Raw genomic sequence first — 20,619 nt, forward strand, 5'->3', positions numbered from 1 at the left:
CTCACCTGAATTGGTCTTTTATTTATTTTTGTTGAAGGGAAAGCAATATAACTTAAAATTTATCATTATGAACTTGTACAATTCAGTGGCATTTCATACTTCATACTGCAACTATCACCTATTTCCAAAATATTTTTCATTACTCTAATAGAAAACTCTTTATTCATTATTCATTCCCCTTTTCCCCATCTCATAGATGCTAGTAACCACCAATAAGCTCTTAGTCTTTATGAATAACATTTTGTGTAAATGAAAGGCAAAATAGGTCAACTTCTGCATCTGGCTCTGCTAATTTGGTATAATCTTTTGAAGTTCATACAAACTGTAGAATGTGTCAGAACTTCATTCCTTTTTATGGCTAAATATTTATTATCCAATAGCATGTATATGCCATGTCTTAATTATTTATTTATCTGTTGATAGATATTTAGATAATTTTTCTCCCTGACCATTGTAAAAAATGTGGGCATAAACATTTGTGTGTAGTTTCAGTATCAATGAAATATTGGCTTCAGAAATGAGAAGTGCTCTCTCCTCTGATATTACTTATTTTTGGATGAGTATATAAGAATAGACATGACTTATTAGTGTATTTAATTGTATTTACTAATATAGCCAAATACTTGGTCTTCATATATAGTTTTTAACATTATTATCATAAATTCCATATCTATACTTTTTACAGGTCTCATCAATTATTTTGTTTTTTCATGAGTCAGTTTTGGCCATTTGTGACTTTATAAGAATTTATTAATTTCATGTAAATTACTCAATTTGCTGATAGTTTGTTTCTATAAAATGATAATAATGTCCTTTTTTTCTTTTCTAGTAATTTGTATAATGATCTTTATAAGTGTTTTTGATTTTTCATGTGAATTTGAATTGCTGTCTAGAGTCACTTGATATCAGTCTGAAGAACTTTCTTTGACATTACTTGTAAAGCAGGTCTGCTAACTACAGATTTTCTTAGTTTTTAATTTTCTTGTAATGTTGTTATTTCATTTATATTTTTAAACATGGCTTTCATTAATATAGAATTCCTGGTTGGAAGAATTTTTCTTCCTTTTTTTTCTTTCCTATTTGAACACATTAGGTTATCCTCTGCTTTGGGTATCCAGTGTTTTTGCTGAAAAGTAAACTGTTAGTGTTATTGGTGTCCCTTGTAAGTAATCATCTTCATCTCCTTGCTTTAAAGATTCCCTCTTGTCTTGGGCTTTCAGAATTTTATTTTACTACTCGTAGATCTTTTTATGTTTACTCTACTTGGATTATGGTTAACATCTTAACTGTTTTCTTCAAATTTTGGAAGTTTTTAGACATTCTTTATTTAAATGTTTTTATTCCACTCCTGGTGCTCCTATTACATGCATGTGTGGTGCTGAATGGGGTCTGCCATTTCTATGAGGCTTTTTACAGTTTATCCATCCTTTCTTTCTGATCTTCTATTGTATAACACCAATTAATCTATCTTTAGGTTAGCTTCTTTTTTCCCACTGTGTAAAATTCACTGTTTTACTCATCTAGTTAATTTTTTTCAGTTCATTTATTCTATTTTCAACTCCAGAATTTCAATTAGGTTCTTTTTTATGATTTCCAGATCTTCATTAGAATTCTGTATTTGGTGAGAATTTTTTTTTTTTTTTTTGATACCAGGGATTGAACCTAGAGGTTCTTAACCACAGTGCCAAATCCCCAGCCCTTTTGTGAAAAAAAAAAATGTTATTTATTTATTTAGAGAAAGGGTCTCACTAAGTTGCTTAAGACCTTGCTAAATTGCTGAGGCTGGCTTTGCACTCACAATCCTCCTGCCTTAGCCTCCTAAACTTTTGGGATTAAGTAATGCACCACCACGCCCTGCATGAAAAATATTTTAAGCAGATCTCCCTCCCCTGGCCTTTTTTAAATTTATATATGTCAGCAGAATGTATTATAATTCATATTACACATATAAAGCACAAATTTTTCATATCTCTGGTTGAATACAAAGTATATTCACACCAATTCGTGTCTTCATACACGTACTTTAGATAATGATGTCCATCACATTCCACCATCATTACTAACACCCTGCCCCCTTCCTTCCCCTTCCACCCCTCTGCCCTATCTAGAGTTCATCTATTTCTACCATGCTCACTCACTCTACCCCACCATAAATCAGCCTCCTTACATCAGAGAAAACATTCAATATTTGTTTTTTGGGGGATTGACTAACTTCACTTAGCATTATCTTCTCTAACTCCATCCATTTACCTGCAAATGACATGATTTTATTCTCTTTTATTGATGACTAATATTCCATTGTGTATATATGCCACAATATTTTTAATGAACATAGATGCAAAAATCCTCAATAAAATTCTGGCAAATCGATTATTAAAACATATCAAAAATATAGTGCACCACGATCAAGTGGGAGTCATCCCAGGGATGCAAGGATGTTTCAACATATGGAAATCAATAAATGTAATTCATCACATCAATAGACTTAAAGATAAGAATCATATGCTCATCTCCAATAGATGGAGAAAAAGCATTTGGCAAAATATAGCACCGCTTCATGTTCGAAACACCAGAAAAATTAGGGATAACAGGAACATATCTCAACATTCATAAGGCTACCTATGCTAAGCCCCAGGCCAACATCATTCCCTCTAAAAACTGGAACAAGACAGGGATGCCCTCTTTCACTACTTCTATTTAACATAGATCTCGAAACACTGGCCAGAGCAATTAGACAGACAAAAGAAATTAAAAGGGCACACATAGGAAAAGAAGAGCTCAAATTAGTGCTATTTGCTAATAATATGATTCTATACCTAGAAGACCCAAAAAGTTCCACCAGAAAACTTCTAGAAGTAGTAAATGGATGCAGCAATGTCGTGGGATATAAAATCAACACCTGTAAATCAAAGGGGTTTCTGTATATCAGTGACAAATCCTCAGGAAGGGAAACAAGAAAAACTACCCCATTTATAATAGCCCCCTGGCCTTTTAAAAATATTTATTTATTTATTTATTTTAGTTGTGAGTGGACACAATGCCTTTATTTTTATTTATTTATTTTTATGTGATGCTGAAGATTGAACCCAACGCCTCACCCATGCTAGGCGAGTACGATACTACTGAGCCACACCCTCAGCCCTCCCTTTCCCTTTTTAACCATAATTTCTTTTTTAGTTCTTTAAACATTTACAATTATACTTTGATTCTTTTTGTTGCAAATCCAATATCTGTTCACCTTACTGGAAGTTCCTGTCACCTGCTTTTTCCTACCCATATACAAAACAGAGTATTTTGTTTCTTGTCACGACTTACAATTTTTGTTGAAATCTAGACATTTTATATACTGTTCCATGTTCACTTTGAATACTGTTCCTCCACCCTGCCCATTGTTGTTTTGTCATCATCATTTTGTATATTTGTTGTGTGAGTAGCTGGATTATTTTAGTTAATTTTTTTTAAACTTCTTCTCTTGCAGTTTGAATGTGGAGACAAGTACAAACTGCATACAGGACATACGTTAAAGTTATAGGCCACTCACCTCATGCTAGTTGCGCGAGCGGTAGGTGGCTTATTCCTTAGGCACAGCACTGGGCTTGAAGCCATGTGTTGCAGTCCCTGCACTTGCTCCATGGCCCGCTACTCAGTTGGCCACTACAAGAACAGTTAGCAAGAGATTGTATTGGTGGCTGCCTATAATCTGCCTAGCCTCTATCTGAGTATATATACATGATAACTGCTCAATAAAATCAGACCTACTTCCAGCTTGGTCTCAGGGGGTCTGGATTAGTGATTCTGAAGCCACAATCTCCTCTACTCTGTTCCATGAATCTCTTCGTTGGACGAGAGACAGCCCAAGCATTTGAAGCGTCTAATGTTGCATTCTTTTCTTATGTGAGTGAGTGTATGGTCCATGAGGTTGGGAAAGAATCATTTCAATCTGCATGTCTGGAATACTAGAAAAGGTATGTCATTTGAAATATTGTTTTCAATGAACTTATAATGCATCATTTAAATTGAACACAACATATAAAATTATTAATCTTAAATTTTAATTAAGGGACAAATATATTTGAATAATTAGAAATTATTTTTTATGTAAGACCGATGTTTAGAACTTCCTTCTATATGATATTTTGTTGATATGTAAATATTCATACTATATCCTATGTATGCAGATAGATATATCACTTATGCATATTGAGAAAATTAAAACTTAGCATTCATACATTAATTATATACAAATGCATAAAATGGACATAATATATCAATGAGATTACAATCTTTTACAAATTGATAGTGACACATAATTTTACTCTTTGATAATCAACATATTCTAGTTATTGCAGAGACTTCAGAGTAATGATATAGTGTGTATCAATGCTTTTGAAATTTTAGAGTATGTTGGACTTCCTTGGGCATATGATCAGCTCAAGAATTGGTTTAGTAAGTCTATAGAGAGGAATGGGATTATATAATTTAAAAGGCAACTTTTGAGAAATATTGATGTAGTTTCCATATTCCTTGAACTACAAATGACCTCCTTTGAAAATCATCTTCCCTGATTTGATTTGAAATAATAAATAAAACCCATAATTTTGTGAGAATAAAAGAAAATATCATAATAATTTCCGTATATTCTCCTTAGGATGGAATATCATTATGCATTATCCCTGTCTATTCCTTTTACTGTGAATTCCCCTAGGTAAAACATTATATCTACATTTAAACTCCTTTACCGTTGATTTCCAACTGAGTGAATTAGGAGTTCTGGCATAAGAAATAGAAACTAAAAAGTCAAACTTTTTGTTCTCTAAAGTTTTCTCTTCAGTCTTGATTAAATGTCTCAAAGGATATTCCTGCCCTTGTTTCTTTTGGATTTTCATTGTTAAGCCTACAAAATGATGGACAATTTCTCTTGGTACTTGCCATTCTCTTAATTCCATCCCATTTTTCCTTGTAATGCCTTCTTGTAGCATGGTAAAATATCCCTCTTTGCTTTCTGATGTTTACACATGTCAAATATAGATGCATTATTCTAAATTGAAATGGCATTGTGGCAGCAGTAAACCCGAGTGTGTTGTATTGATGTAATAAATACAGCCTAACTAAGCATGTACAAGGATTTACAAAGTGCAGCAGCAAAGACAAAAAGTCACTCAAACAAAAGCATTAGAAAGTCTTTGCCTGACCTTTAGTTTATGAGTGATCATGTTTTAGTATAAGCACTTTACTGCAGTAGTGAATATCTAACAGACCATTATTATTTATCTTTTGTGCTACACAATCATAGCTATTTTCATTAATTCATATTTATGAAAGTAGTCTAAGAATATATAGAACCACATGTAAGAATAAAATACTTATCCCTCTCTGCATAATTATTGCCCTATACTGTCTTATTTCAAGATTTATAGATAAGCTAATGTACCTCAAAAACTCCAAGCCCACTTGGTTTATGTCTTTAAACACTTCAAAATAGGTGACTTGAACCCTATTGGATTACCTAGAATTTTTTTTTACACCATATGTTTACTCAAAATACAAACCATTTTATAATCTTATATCTAATTTGGTGAATTAGAGACTGCAAGATAAATAAGCTTTGTTAAAACCAATATTTTTTTTAAATATTAAGGTGGATTTTTCAAGTAAACAGTAAACTTAATTGGGCCCTTAATTAAAAATTGGAATTTTAATTTAGTCTTTGATTCAGAATTTTCTATTTTTAGAAAAAAAAACTAAAATTCAATTTCTCATCTGTAAAAACAAAAGTAGGGGAAATATTTTTCCAGAGATAGGCTATTAAAATGTTGGTATCTATGTTTATTCATGCGTATGTTCTCCCTTAGTAACAACATTTCAACCATATCCAGTCAGGCAATGTTGAGCTACAATAATTTTTTCATCCTTCCTTGAATCAGAATTTACCATAGAAATGATGATTGCAGTATTTTGGTGAGATACTAGAAAGGCTTCTTAAAGCAATGGCAGAGACTTTATTCTAAAAATAAAATCCCTACCAATACCTTCTTGTTGTCTATTTCCCTCTATGATATCACCTTCCATTTTCTTGCCCCTGCTCTTTGTCTACTCTGTGCTCTCATGACTACACACCTAGATGGTAATAGTCATCTTGTTCCTTCTCTGCAATTCCTCATTTCTTCATATACTCAACCAACATACACTCAGTAGTCAAATATAACTTCTTTCATCTTTCATTCCCTTATCCAAAATGCATTGTTAACTTTTCTTTGTCATATCTACAGGTCATACTAGCACTTAAGATTTTCCTCTGTGTGACTATCTGATTTTCTAACATGAATATGTTGTTCTTTTTGCAAAGTCTATTCGGGATATTTTGTTTTTCATGTCTTTGACAATAGAAGTGAATTCAAATCATTTCTTGCTATGAGCCAAATAGTGCCCATTGATTATTTCTCTGCTCAAGACCTTTATCTCTGCATGGAACTTTTCTAACGCAACCTAAGGTGTTACGAATTTTCTTACTTTTAAATGCTAACATGTCATAAATCATATCACATTGATGGCAATGTTCACTTTATATCTGTCAGATACAATTTTGTGTTGCTAGACAATTTAATATATCCTTTATCTCCCTCAAGTACCTAAAAGATAAAAAAGTAAGTGAATGTTTTGTTCACTTCATAGTACATATACCATAGTTGTCTCTGTATGATCACAGAGAAGTTTTATTTCATGAATCTAAAAATTCTATCACCACAGTATTCATATTTTGTTTAAGACAGAAACTCATAACTCTCCACTTTACATTTTAGTGTTGGTTGTTATTACAGAATGTTTTGATTAATCTTAGAGTTCTACTTAACTTTTGTGAACACAAATTAGCTTTTGTCCTTATACATTCTAAAAATCCCCACATTAATTGGGGAACACACATATGAATACACACAAATTAAAAATGCTCTTAATTTTTAAAGGGAACAATTAAGAAAACTTTTTCTATTTCATAGGTATTTTTTAATCATGTATAAAAATCATATTTAAAATAATCCAGACCAATCTGATTCCTTTTGTATGTTTTTTATGACTGGAGACAGTAAGGAATAGTATTCATTCATTTTTTGGTCAGAAGTTCTGATGTCACCCCAACAATAATACCTGTTAAGTTCTCCCAGACAACAAAACAGTAGGACAGGAAGAAGAGAAGAAGAAATGAATCCACCTCTGCTTTTAGAAACTGAGTTATCTGAGAGTTTTTTGATTGCTGAAATTTTTATTTCAATTATTTTAGTTCCTATTGTGCATTAATAATAAATCTCTTCTTATATTAAGCTGAATTGAGTTTCTGCTAAACACAACTTGATGATCCTATTTAATTAACATCAATGTCATATAAGTGTTTGAAAGCTTAAATATTATGACAAATGTTATGTGAAATACTTACAAATAATTTTCTCTGATGATGGACCAGCAGCTAGGCAGTGACAGTAGCTTTTGTCTGTAGAGAATGTACAATCAATAACATATCAATTCAATTTTGGCTTGCTTTATTTAAAAAGAATAATTTTTGCTGGTACTCAATAAAATCACTAATTATTCTCTCAATTAAAACATATTTGGAAGGACTTTATACTAGAACACTGTTGGAGTTCTTATTAATTTTATTGTCATATATATCAGTGCATTTGTAATCCTTGTATTTTAGTATAAGTTGAGTTCCAATGTGAGTGTTCATTTGGAAAACACTGAATAATACTGTGAGCCCCTGACATAGCTGGTTTAGCTTACCATAATTAATTCATAATGTATAGAATCATATCCCTGCATTTAAACAATATATGGGATATAAGTGATGATAACATATTGACGGTAAATGTGAATAAACAAGACTCTAATTGTTGCAAGTAAATCATGTAGTACCCAGTATTGTTTGAACTTTATGGATTATGATATTTGGAAGTGTTAATAGTTTCTATTGTGTCCCTTTTTTCATGTTTTTCCATTTTTTATATTATAAGATTAATTTACATTCAATTATATATTTCTTAATATCTTATGTATTAATTCTGTTTTACTTGTGAGATTACTTACAATAATTTTAGTAAATGAAAATATTGGCTTTTTCTTATGACTATTAGTAGAAAAGCTTGTTTAAAATTATCATTAAGTAATGATAACAACTTGCAGTAATTTAAATTCTGTTTCTTCATATTTGCAGTCACTATGTCCTATTTCTAAGAAAATCAAGTTTGAGTATCTGAATAGTAGAGGGTTTTTTTTTTTCATAAGTGTGTGTGTGTGTGTGTGTGTGTGTGTGTGTGTGTGTGAATATATAGGTTTAATGATATACTTTCTTTCAATATATAAGCAATATTTAAGTGAGATAAAAATGTATGGGTCACCCATGAAAAATAAGTTTCATCATTTTTCCTTAAATTTATCTTGCTAAGTCAGTAAAATCCTGATATTTCAATAATTTATACCTAACTTCTATTTCAAAAATGGCATGGGTATTTGTTCTCATTTCTATCTCCTTTATTTCTATTTTCTATAAGTTGCTGCTACAAAAGCTTTTAAAAAAGGAAAAATGGCCACCAGCACCTGTCTTGTTTGAGAGGCAAGATCTTATCACTGACAGCTAATCAATAAAAACAAATGAAAAGTAATAACGTCAGACTTGAGAAGTAAGGTTTTTATTCCTAGCCTGAAGCAAGGGTTCACCAATATGCTAAAATCAATCAATCTTTCCCTCAGACCAAACCTAAATCCTAATCGTTAAATCTTTAAAAGTACCATATGCAGAGCACCCTGCTGCTTGCACTCAGAGTACAAAATAGAACAGACTGTCTCTGCTGTTCTTCCCCTCAGGCCCTCATAACCAAGATAGATCACCATGGAGGATAACAACTGACCCTGAGAGTAGAGGGAGCAAGGCATTCACACAAGTTTTCTTGCTAAGCAGATTATAAGCAACCTCCTTGCACCTACTGTGATGAAAGTCATTCTGAGCTTTTTGAGAAGCAGGCAGTAAGCTGACTAAATGCAAAGCTGGATGGTGATCAAATAAGCTGGAAAAAAAAAATGGCCACAGGGCTAGAAGGGAGCTTGCATATGCATCATAATCTATCACTAATAAGACAGTAAACCAAATGCATGCCTTAACTAAAAATTATTTTCTTCAATAAATGAGAGAAAATGGAAGTCATAAAAACTTTAAAATAGTGTTTGGAATTTTTCTTGTATATGCAGCTTGCATATGCTTTATTATTTTTAAAGAAAATGTTAAGAAACTGGTGTTCTTTGCATGTAAGGTAATTCCACTTAATCATGAGTAGACTGTGAACCTTGCCCTTCAGTGTACTTTCACAGATTAGTCCTAATCATCCGATGTGGTTAATTAGAATTGATGAACTTGAAAAAAGTAAGAGTATGCAACATTAAATAGGTATTTGGCAAAATTAATCAATCATATATTCTTCTAAGAACTTCAAAATGATTTTACTTATTTTAAAATTTCTTCTTAGATATAATAAGCTTACTTACATTCACATGATCAGACTTCAATGAGTATAGTTATATTATTTCTCATAGGAAAAGTGAAATAAATCACTTAGCATAGGGTGTATTTCAATGAAAATTGTGGCAAAATTTTTTTCTCACTGACATGGGGAAAATAATTTATTTTTCCAATATTTTACTAATTTTATCCTAGGATGCTAATTAATTAAATTATTTGACTACATTTTTTATCTCATTCTGGCATTTTTACTGCACCTTAAAAAGTGCTTAAATTCTGATTTCCATTTTGAAAAACAAAACATGACAAAGCAACCTTATTTTGAAGAAAAATTATTACACAGGTAAATGAGCATCTTGTAAGGATGATTCTCAAAGCAAACCACATGAAAAGCTCATAAGAAAAGAGTCTGGATCCACCTTACTCCTCCTTTCCACATGTTCACACTATCAATTTTATAGCTACATTCCCAGACCACAAAGGACTTCCTTGAATTTAACTGTCTTAATTCTATGATGCCTTCATACTTTAGTCCCAGAATAGATTAGAGTACTGGATCTAGGTGTTCCTGGATAGATCATCTAATTTTATGGGTTCAGTATGCAACTGGAGGGTCTGAAACCCAGAAAAGTCAGAAGCTTTGGCATAATCCTGAGACTTATTTGATACAGTTACCTGCAATCAAATAGATTTAAGTTTTTCATACGTTTGTGTTTGCTCAATCAGTACTTAATTACTTATTTTCTCTTCCCTCTTCACTTCTTTTCTTTCTCTTGCCTTCCTGCCTTCTTTCCTTTCTATGAGTTAATCAGTCTACCATCTATTTATCCAGATTTATACTGTCAGAATGTGAAGACCATGTGCTCACATTTAGCCATTTCTTACTGTGTTACTCACCTTTTTGTCTCTGTGACGAAAATACCTGAAAAGAACAACACAGGCAAGGAAGAGTTTATTGTGGGCTTACAGTTTCAAAGTTTCAATTGTTAATTAGCACCTGCATCAATCTGAGTCTGAGGGGACACACAACATCATGGGGAATGCTGGAGAAAATTTGCTAGCTTATGTACCAGGAAGCGGAGAGAAAAGTCAGGAGCCAGGCACAAGATATAATCCCCAAGGCACCCCAGTGAGCCACCTCCTCCAGCCATGTCCCACCTGCCTACAGTTACCAGCCAGTAATCAACTGAAATTATTTATCCAACAAGTGAATTAATCCACTGTTTCTGTCAAAGATTCAATAATCTAATCATTTTACCTCTGAACATTTCCGTATTGGCTAACATGAGCTTTTCGGGGAAAACAACTCATACCCAAACTTCCTTTGAGTTGATTTAACATTACTCAGGCTTTTCTCTTCTTTATAGGCTTCTACACTTAACCCCACCCCAAAATTTAAGGAAACCCTAATAAAAAAAGATCATTGTTTGTGATCTTATGGGATAGCCAATTGATAACATGCTGTCTTTATAGATAAACAAACACTTGGCTTGCTGACTCTGATTCTGAAGTTTTAACCCATTGCATCAAAATCATATTTCCACAGAAATAAATTGAGTTTGCAGTTATGCATACCACTGAGGAGCAGTAATCCACAGTAGAAGATCATTCATAATATCTTATGAAAAGTCATAATTTTAAAAGTCATTATATTCCCTTCCACAAAATGTTTTATTTTTACTATATATTTTATAATTTATTTGATGTTCTTAAAAGAGTTTCTGTGGAAACTTCATCAGGTTGATATGTATTGTTTTTTTTTCCAATGTGGCTTAAAAATGGTGTTCTCCTTATAGCCACTTTATCAGATGTAATTAAATCTGTGAATAATATATTATGCAGCAGCCTGCAACAGGGCCCGGAGAGCCAGGCCAACTGATTCGCGTGGCCTGCCCTGCGGCTACAGAAGGCGTGGCGCCTCAGTGAAGCCATTAATTGGCAAGCAGGGAGGTTAGGGAAGGCCATTAGGTGGAATCCCACCAGCCAAGCCCACACGGACCCTTGGGCCGAGCACGGGTTCTCAGAAGGGGAAGGAAGCGGTACAGTCCCATCCCCCACAGCGGACACTCCGCCGAGCCAGTCAGCGGCAACCATCCGGGAAAGCTGAAGGATACACCGCCACTCTCCTTCAGAGTGCGACATCAAAACAGGTCGGTGTCATTCAGCTCACCCCCCAGACAGCGGGAATTCGCATAAAATCTCTCCTAGGCTTGCCGGGAGAGGGAGTATCAAGCTGAGCCTCCATACAGGCTAGGGGGAAACCAGAGACACCTGACCTCCAACCCCTCCTCCCAGTAGCAGCCAAAAGGAAACCTGGCTAGCCAGCGCTGGGGGAGGGGCAAGCAGAAAAAATCAAAGTGATAGAGTGCCAGGGATCCCAGCAGCCTGCAGCAGGGCCCGGAGAGCCAGGCCAACTGATTCGCGTGGCCTGCCCTGCGGCTACAGAAGGCGTGGCGCCTCAGTGAAGCCATTAATTGGCAAGCAGGGAGGTTAGGGAAGGCCATTAGGTGGAATCCCACCAGCCAAGCCCACACGGACCCTTGGGCCGAGCACGGGTTCTCAGAAGGGGAAGGAAGCGGTACAGTCCCATCCCCCACAGCGGACACTCCGCCGAGCCAGTCAGCGGCCACCATCCGGGAAAGCTGAAGGATACACCGCCACTCTCCTTCAGAGTGCAACATCAAAACAGCGGACACTCCATCCAGGCAGTCAGTGGCCACCATCCGGGAAAGCTGAAGAATACACCACCACTCTCCAACAGCTTGTAACATCAAAACAGCCAGCAGCAGGACCCCGGAGATCCAGGCCAACTGATTCGCGCGGCCTGCCCCGCAGCTACAGAAGGCGTGGCGCCTCAGAGAAGCCATTAATTAGCAAGCAGGGAGGTTAGGGACTGCCATTAGGTGGAATCCCACCAGCCAAGCCCACCGCCCACGCCCGGAAGAGGCCCAGCGATCTGCCAGCATTGTAGTCACGACACCCCAATTGGAATAGGGACAGAGCAGAGCCGCCTTCCACTCCCGGAACAGGCCCAGAGAGCCGCCAGCGTGATAGACACGTCACCCCAATTGGAGTAGGGGCACAGCCGCCGCCCGCACCTGCAAGGGAGACTTTTCAAGTATACAAGAGCAACATAAATAAATAGGGGGTAAATTTCAAAACACAACAGTTGCACCAAGCAGAAAGAAACGCGGGCAGTATGAAAAGACAAGGAAAGAAAGGACCACAAGCAATGCAGGTCAACTCAACTTTAGAAGAGGTAATAGCTGCAACAGATGGAATATCAGATAAAGAGTTCAGGATATATATGCTTCAGATGATCTGGAGTCTCAAGGAAGACATGAGACAGCAAAATCAGACAATGAAAGATCACATTGACAAACAAATCCAGGAAGTCAAAGATCAATTTCACAGGGAGATAGAGGTAATAAAAAACAAACAAATTGAAATTCTAGAAATGCAGGAAACAATAAACCAACTTAAAAACTCAATTGAGAATACTACCAGCAGAGTAGATCACTTAGAAGAGAGAACATCAGACAATGAAGACAAAGTATTTCAACTGGAAAAGAACATAGACAGCTCAGCAAGTCTGCTAAGAAACCATGAGCAGAACATCCAAGAATTATGGGACAATATCAAAAGACCAAATTTAAGAGTCATTGGGATACAGGAAGGCACAGAGCTCCATTCCAAAGGAATAAACAGTCTATTCAGTGAAATAATACGAGAAAACTTCCCAGAATTGAAGATTGAGACAGAATCCCAAATCCTAGAAGCCTACAGGACGCCGAATGTGCAAAATCATAAGAGATCCACACCTAGACACATTATAATGAAGATGTCCAACATACAGAATAAGGAGAGAATTTTAAAAGCTGCAAGAGAAAGAAAGCAGATTACATTTAGGGGTAAACCAATCAGGATAACAGCTGATCTCTCAACACAGACTCTGAAAGCTAGAAGATCCTGGAATAACATATTTCAAACACTGAAAGACAATGGGCTCCAACCAAGAATCGTGTATCCGGCGAAATTAAGCTTCAGGTTAGAAGATGAAATTAAAACCTTCCACAATAAACAAAAGTTAAAAGAATTCGCAGCTAGAAAACCATCTCTTCAAAGAATCCTTGGCAAAACATTACAGGAAGAGGAAATGGAAAACAACATTGAAAACCAACAATGGGAGGTAGGACAGTAAAGGGGGGAAAGTAGTCATAGAGGATAACAAATCAGGTTTAGTAACATCAATAAACAAATATGGATAGAAGAACAAACCATATCTCAATAATAACCCTAAATGTTAATGGCTTAAACTCACCAATTAAGAGACACAGGCTAGTAGAATGGATCAAAAAACAAGACCCAACAATATGCTGTCTACAGGAGACGCATTTGATAGGAAAAGATATACATAGACTGAAGGTGAAAGGTTGGGAAAAATCATATCACTCATATGGACCGCGGAAACAAGCAGGAGTGTCCATACTCATATCTAATAAAATAGATTTCAAGCCAAAGCTAATCAAAAGGGATATAGAAGGACACTTCATACTGCTCAAGGGAACCATACACCAACAAGACATAACAATCATAAATATATATGCCCCAAATAATGGTGCAGCTGTATTCATCAAGCAAACTCTTCTCAAGTTCAAGAGTCTAATAGACCAACATACAATAATCATGGGAGACTTCAACACACCTCTCTCACCACTGGACAGATCTTCCAAACAAAAGTTAAATAAGGAAACTATAGAACTCAATAACACAATTAACAACCTAGACTTAATTGACATATATAGACTATACCACCCAACATCAAGTAGCTACACTTTTTTCTCAGCAGCACATGGAACCTTCTCAAAAATAGACCATATACTATGTCACAGGGCAACTCTTAGACAATACAAAGGGGTAGAGATAATACCATGCATCTTATCTGATCATAATGGAATGAAACTGAAAATCAATGATAAAAGAAGAAAGGAAAAAGCAAGCATCACCTGGAGAATGAACAATAGGTTGCTGAGTGATCAATGGGTTTTAGAAGACATCAAGGAGGAAATTAAAAAATTCCTAGAGTTAAATGAAAACACAGACACAACATATCGGAATCTATGGGACACATTGAAAGCAGTTCTAAGAGGAAAATTCATTGCTTGGAGTTCATTCCTCAAAAAAAGAAAAAACCAACAAATAAATGATCTCATACTTCATCTCAAAATCCTAGAAAAAGAAGAGCAAAACAACAGCAAAAGAAGTAGAAGGCAAGAAATAATTAAAATCAGAGCTGAAATTAATGAAATTGAAACAAAAGAAACAATTGAAAAAATTGACAAAACTAAAAGCTGGTTCTTTGAAAAAATAAATAAAATTGACAGACCCTTAGCCATGCTAACGAAGAGAAGAAGAGAGAGAACCCAAATTACTAGCATACGGGATGAAAAAGGCAATATCACAACAGACACTTCAGAAATACAGAAGATAATCAGAAATTACTTTGAATCCTTATACTCCAATAAAATAGAAGATAGTGAAGGCATAGATAAATTCCTTGAGTCCTATGATCTGCCCAGATTGAGCCAGGAGGATATAGACAACCTAAACAGACCAATAACAATAGAGGAAATAGAAGAAACCATCAAAAGACTACCAACTAAGAAAAGCCCAGGACCGGATGGGTATACAGCAGAGTTTTACAAAACCTTTAAAGAGGAACTAACACCAATACTTTTCAAGCTATTTCAGGAAATAGAAAAAGAGGGAGAACTTCCAAATTCATTCTACGAGGCCAACATCACCCTGATTCCGAAACCAGACAAAGACACATCAAAGAAGGAAAACTACAGACCAATATCTCTAATGAACCTTGACGCAAAAATCCTCAATAAAATTCTGGCGAATCGGATTCAAATACATATCAAAAAAATTATACATCATGATCAAGTAGGATTCATCCCTGGGATGCAAGGCTGGTTTAATATACGGAAATCAATAAATGTTATTCACCACATCAATAGACTTAAAAATAAGAACCATATGATCATCTCAATAGATGCAGAAAAAGCATTCGACAAAGTACAGCATCCCTTTATGTTCAAAACGCTAGAAAAATTAGGGATAACAGGATCATACCTCAACATTGTAAAAGCAATCTATGATAAGCCACAGGCCAGCATCATTCTGAATGGAGAAAAATTGAAGGCATTCCCTCTAAGATCTGGTACAAGACAGGGATGCCCTCTCTCACCACTTCTGTTCAACATAGTCCTCGAAACACTGGCCAGAGCAATTAGACAGTCAAAAGAAATTAAAGGCATAAAAATAGGAAAAGAAGAACTTAAATTATCACTATTTGCAGATGATATGATTCTATACCTAGCAGACCCAAAAGGGTCTACAAAGAAGCTATTAGAGCTAATAAATGAATTCAGCAAAGTGGCAGGATATAAGATCAACACGCATAAATCAAAGGCGTTCCTGTATATGAGCGACAAATCCTCTGAAACGGAAATGAGGACAACTACTCCATTCACAATATCCCCCCAAAAAATAAAATACTTGGGAATCAACCTAACAAAAGAGGTGAAAGATTTATACAATGAAAATTACAGAACCCTAAAGAAAGACATAGAAGAAGACCTTAGAAGATGGAAAAACATACCCTGCTCATGGATAGGCAGAACTAACATCATCAAAATGGCGATATTACCAAAAGTTCTCTATAAGTTCAATGCAATGCCAATCAAAATCCCAACAGCATATCTTGTAGAAATAGATAAAAGAATCATGAAATTCATATGGAATAATAAAAGACCCAGAATAGCAAAAACAATACTAAGCAGGAAGTGTGAATCAGGCGGTATAGCGATACCAGACTTCAAGCTATACTACAGAGCAATAGTAACAAAAACAGCATGGTACTGGTACCAAAACAGGCGGGTGGACCAATGGTACAGAATAGAGGACACAGTAACTAATCCACAAAACTACAACTATCTTATTTTTGATAAAGGGGCTAAAAGCATGCAATGGAGGAAGGATAGCATCTTCAACAAATGGTGCTGGGAAAACTGGAAATCCATTTGCACCAAAATGAATCTGAATCCCTATCTCTCGCCGTGCACAAAAGTTAACTCAAAATGGATCAAGGAGCTTGATATTAAATCAGAGACACGGCATCTGATAGAAGAAAAAGTTGGTTATGATCTACACGCTGTGGGATCGGGCTCCAAATTCCTCAATAGGACACCCATAGCGCTAGAGTTAACAAATAGAATCAACAAATGGGACTTACTCAAACTAAAAAGTTTTTTCTCAGCAAAAGAAACAATAAGAGAGATAAATAGGGAGCCTACATCCTGGGAACAAATCTTTACTCCACACACTTCAGATAGAGCCCTAATAACCAGAATATACAAAGAACTCAAAAAATTAGACAATAAGATAACAAATAACCCAATCAATAAATGGGCCAAGGACCTGAACAGACACTTCTCAGAGGAGGACATACAATCAATCAACAAGTACATGAAAAAATGCTCACCATCGCTAGCAGTCAGAGAAATGCAAATCAAAACTACCCTAAGATACCATCTCACTCCAGTAAGACTGGCAGCCATTAGGAAGTCAAACAACAATAAGTGCTGGAGAGGATGCGGGGAAAAGGGCACTCTTGTTCATTGCTGGTGGGACTGCAAATTGGTGCAGCCAATTTGGAAAGCAGTATGGAGATTTCTTGGAAAGCTGGGAATGGAACCACCATTTGACCCAGCTATTCCCCTTCTCGGTCTATTCCCTAAAGCCCTAACAAGAGCATGCTACAGGGACACTGCTACATCGATGTTCATAGCAGCTCAATTCACGATAGCAAGACTGTGGAACCAGCCTAGATGCCCTTCAATAGATGAATGGATAAAAAAAATGTGGCATTTATACACTATGGAGTATTACTCTGCATTAAAAAATGACAAAATTATAGAATTTGGAGGGAAATGGATGGCATTAGAGCAGATTATGCTAAGTGAAGCTAGTCAATCTTTAAAAAACAAATACCAAATGACTCCTTTGATATAAGGGGTGTAAACAAGGACAGGGTAGGGACGAAGAGCTTGAGAAGAATATTTACAGTAAACAGGGATGAGAGGTGGGAGGGAAAGGGAGTGAGAAGGGAAATTGCATGGAAATGGAAGGCGATCCTCAGGGTTATACAAAATGTCATATAAGAGGTAAGGAGGGGTAAGTCAAGAGAATACAAATGGAAGACATGATTTACAGTAGAAGGGGTAGAGAGAGAAAAGGGGAGGGGAGGGGAGGGGAGGGGAGGGGGGATAGTAGACAATAGGACAGACAGCAGAATACATCAGACACTAGAAAGGCAATATGTCAATCAATGGAAGGGTAACTGATGTGATACAGCAATTTGTATACGGGGTAAAAGCGGGAGTTCATAATCCACTTGAATCAAACCGTGTAATATGATGTATTAAGAACTATGTAATGTTATGAACGACCAATAAAAAAAAAAAAAAAGAAAAAAAAAAAATAATAATATATTATTTCCTTCAGTTACTTTGTGATTCCGAAAGTGAAATGTCAGCAGGTTGTGCCACATTTCCAAACCAATGCATGTATTAAAATATTCTTCCTCATTCTACTTTGAAGTTTATGTTAATAGAGAGTCCTTAATCTCACATCCATAGAATTGTTTCTCAAATATGAGTCACACTGACCACTTACATCAGACTCACATAAGGGGTGTGTGTGTGTGTGTGTGTGTGTGTGTGTGTGTGTGTCTGTGTGTGTGTGTGTGAAAAAATGAATCCTTGGATTCCTCACTAAATCACTTGACTATAATTTCTGGGATAGGGCTTAGATCTTTCTTTATAGACTACTTTGGTTATGAGAATCACTGGTAATGAAGATCTGCCATTGTGTAGAGGGCATTAAGAAAGAAGATGACTAGGGAGAAAGCATACCCAGCTCTCTGTCCAGGCAAATAAGCACATCAAATCTTTTTCTTCAGAGCTTTGAAATTTTCTCTCATTGGTCTCAAATCTCCTAACATGTATTTTGCATGTGACACATGTAGAGCAACCCACTGGATAAGCTTCAAAATTTTATACATCCTTTGAAATTTTCTCTGCAATGTTGTAAATCCCCAGAAACTTTTGCATTTCAGATTAAAAACTAAATCTGATGAACTCTTGAAACTCTCAAGAGCTTAGACATTTAAATTTGTTTACAGATTTCTTTCTCTGGCCAGTAATTTCACGTCTTAGCCTAATCTTCCTCATTTGGAAGACTGAAATTTAAGCTAACCTTAAAATTTTGAAATCTATTAAGTTCATTGTTATATCCAACTTGCATTATCTAATAAAGCAATATTATAGTATTTCTTAATCAGTATTGGATTACCCAAAACAAAGTTTAGGCATATGTTCTTGGCAGCAAAAAAAGCAGAGGCTTGAAAGTACTTTGGAATTAATTTGATATGAAACAATCATTTTAAAAAAGCTATTATGGGAAATGCAATTTATTTTAATATTTTATTATTCTTACATAATAGCTGAGATTTTTTGGTTATTAAGTTGTAAGTAGTTAAGCATATCTCCAAAATATTTTCATACATGGGGTCTCTAAGAGACTTACTTATATGCATGGTCATTTCTTATATGTAGAGTTTTTACAGTTTTATTTAGACATCCTATTTTATTATAGCAGTAGCAACTGATTACATAAATACAATAATTAGCATTGAAATTTGATTAACAATAAGTGCTTTAACCATTATGATTCAAGTTAATACTGGATTTTCTATCATTCTGTGTAGAGTTAATCCTTATGCAGACATTTTCACAACTTGGTAAACTTGCTATTCTACTTGTAGACATATAATCACTTACACACAATATTGTATCTGCATAAAACTGGCCAAATGTAATTAGCTAAAGTAATATGGGATCTCCAGTTATATAATGAGCATAAGTGACTACCAACATTTTGCCAATATATACAAGAATAATACATAATAATCATAAAGCTCAATTAATAAATAATTGCTAATCATAAATACATGAATGAAGTTAAAGAAGAAAACATTGAGATAATTCTATTTAAATCATTTGAATTATAGATAAACCAAACCCTTTGACAGGCTGAGATAAAATAATGGATGGCAAAATACTAAAAGATGGGTATAATATATAAACTATGGAAATTGTGTACTATGAAGAGTGCTATTCTGTAAGCCAGAATATTTTCAATCTAGTGTTTTATTTAAGACTGGGGATGTCATATTTCCAAGGTCTTTGCAACCAAAATTTAATTAATAGCATCATAGTATCTTATTTTAAAATAATGTTCTATCACTTTCAGAGAGTAAATATTTTTCAAGTTTTATTGATTTTGATGCTTTAATTTTTAAAATATGTTAATTGAAATCATAGGAAAAGGGTAATATATTTCACATTCTATCTTTGCAACACCCAATATCAGATATTACATTGCTCCGCTTTACAGAAAAAGTAAAGTGTTTGATTCACACCTGAAAAACGCTATTGACTGGACTTCAATTATATGTTTCTTTTACTAAGTTTATTATATTCTACTTTTTATACAGAGGTGATGGTTTGTTATAAATTATATACACAGTCTTATCCTGTCTTTGCAGTCACCAACCACATGAATTTGATAAATTTCCATGACCCTATCCTTTTCTTTTTATTCTGTATTCATATCTCCACAACAATATAACCCACTTCAACATTGATGCTTTCAAATCTATATTTCCTCAGCCTAGGACTCTCTATTGATTTTTCTGATCCATTTTTTTAGTTTATAATACTATTAATGCAAAAAATTAAGGTAATCCAAATATACCTGAAATGCCTAACCAGCCTTCTCCCCTCCCCAATTCTATTCTACAGGTAATCAGTTTCCAAAACCATTATTAGGAGTCAAAATCATTCGACTCTTCCCTCATATCACTAGGCATGAATTCAGATTTTCCCTCAGTAGCTCTAGTTTCTATTCTTCTATTTATTTCATTTCTTGTTTCAATTCATTATAGTTTTTTTTTTGTTTGATTTCCTCTCTCTGAATTTTGCATATAT

Source organism: Urocitellus parryii, chromosome 10 (assembly GCF_045843805.1).
Source record: "Urocitellus parryii isolate mUroPar1 chromosome 10, mUroPar1.hap1, whole genome shotgun sequence".
In the NCBI taxonomy this organism is placed as follows: Eukaryota; Metazoa; Chordata; class Mammalia; order Rodentia; family Sciuridae; genus Urocitellus; species Urocitellus parryii.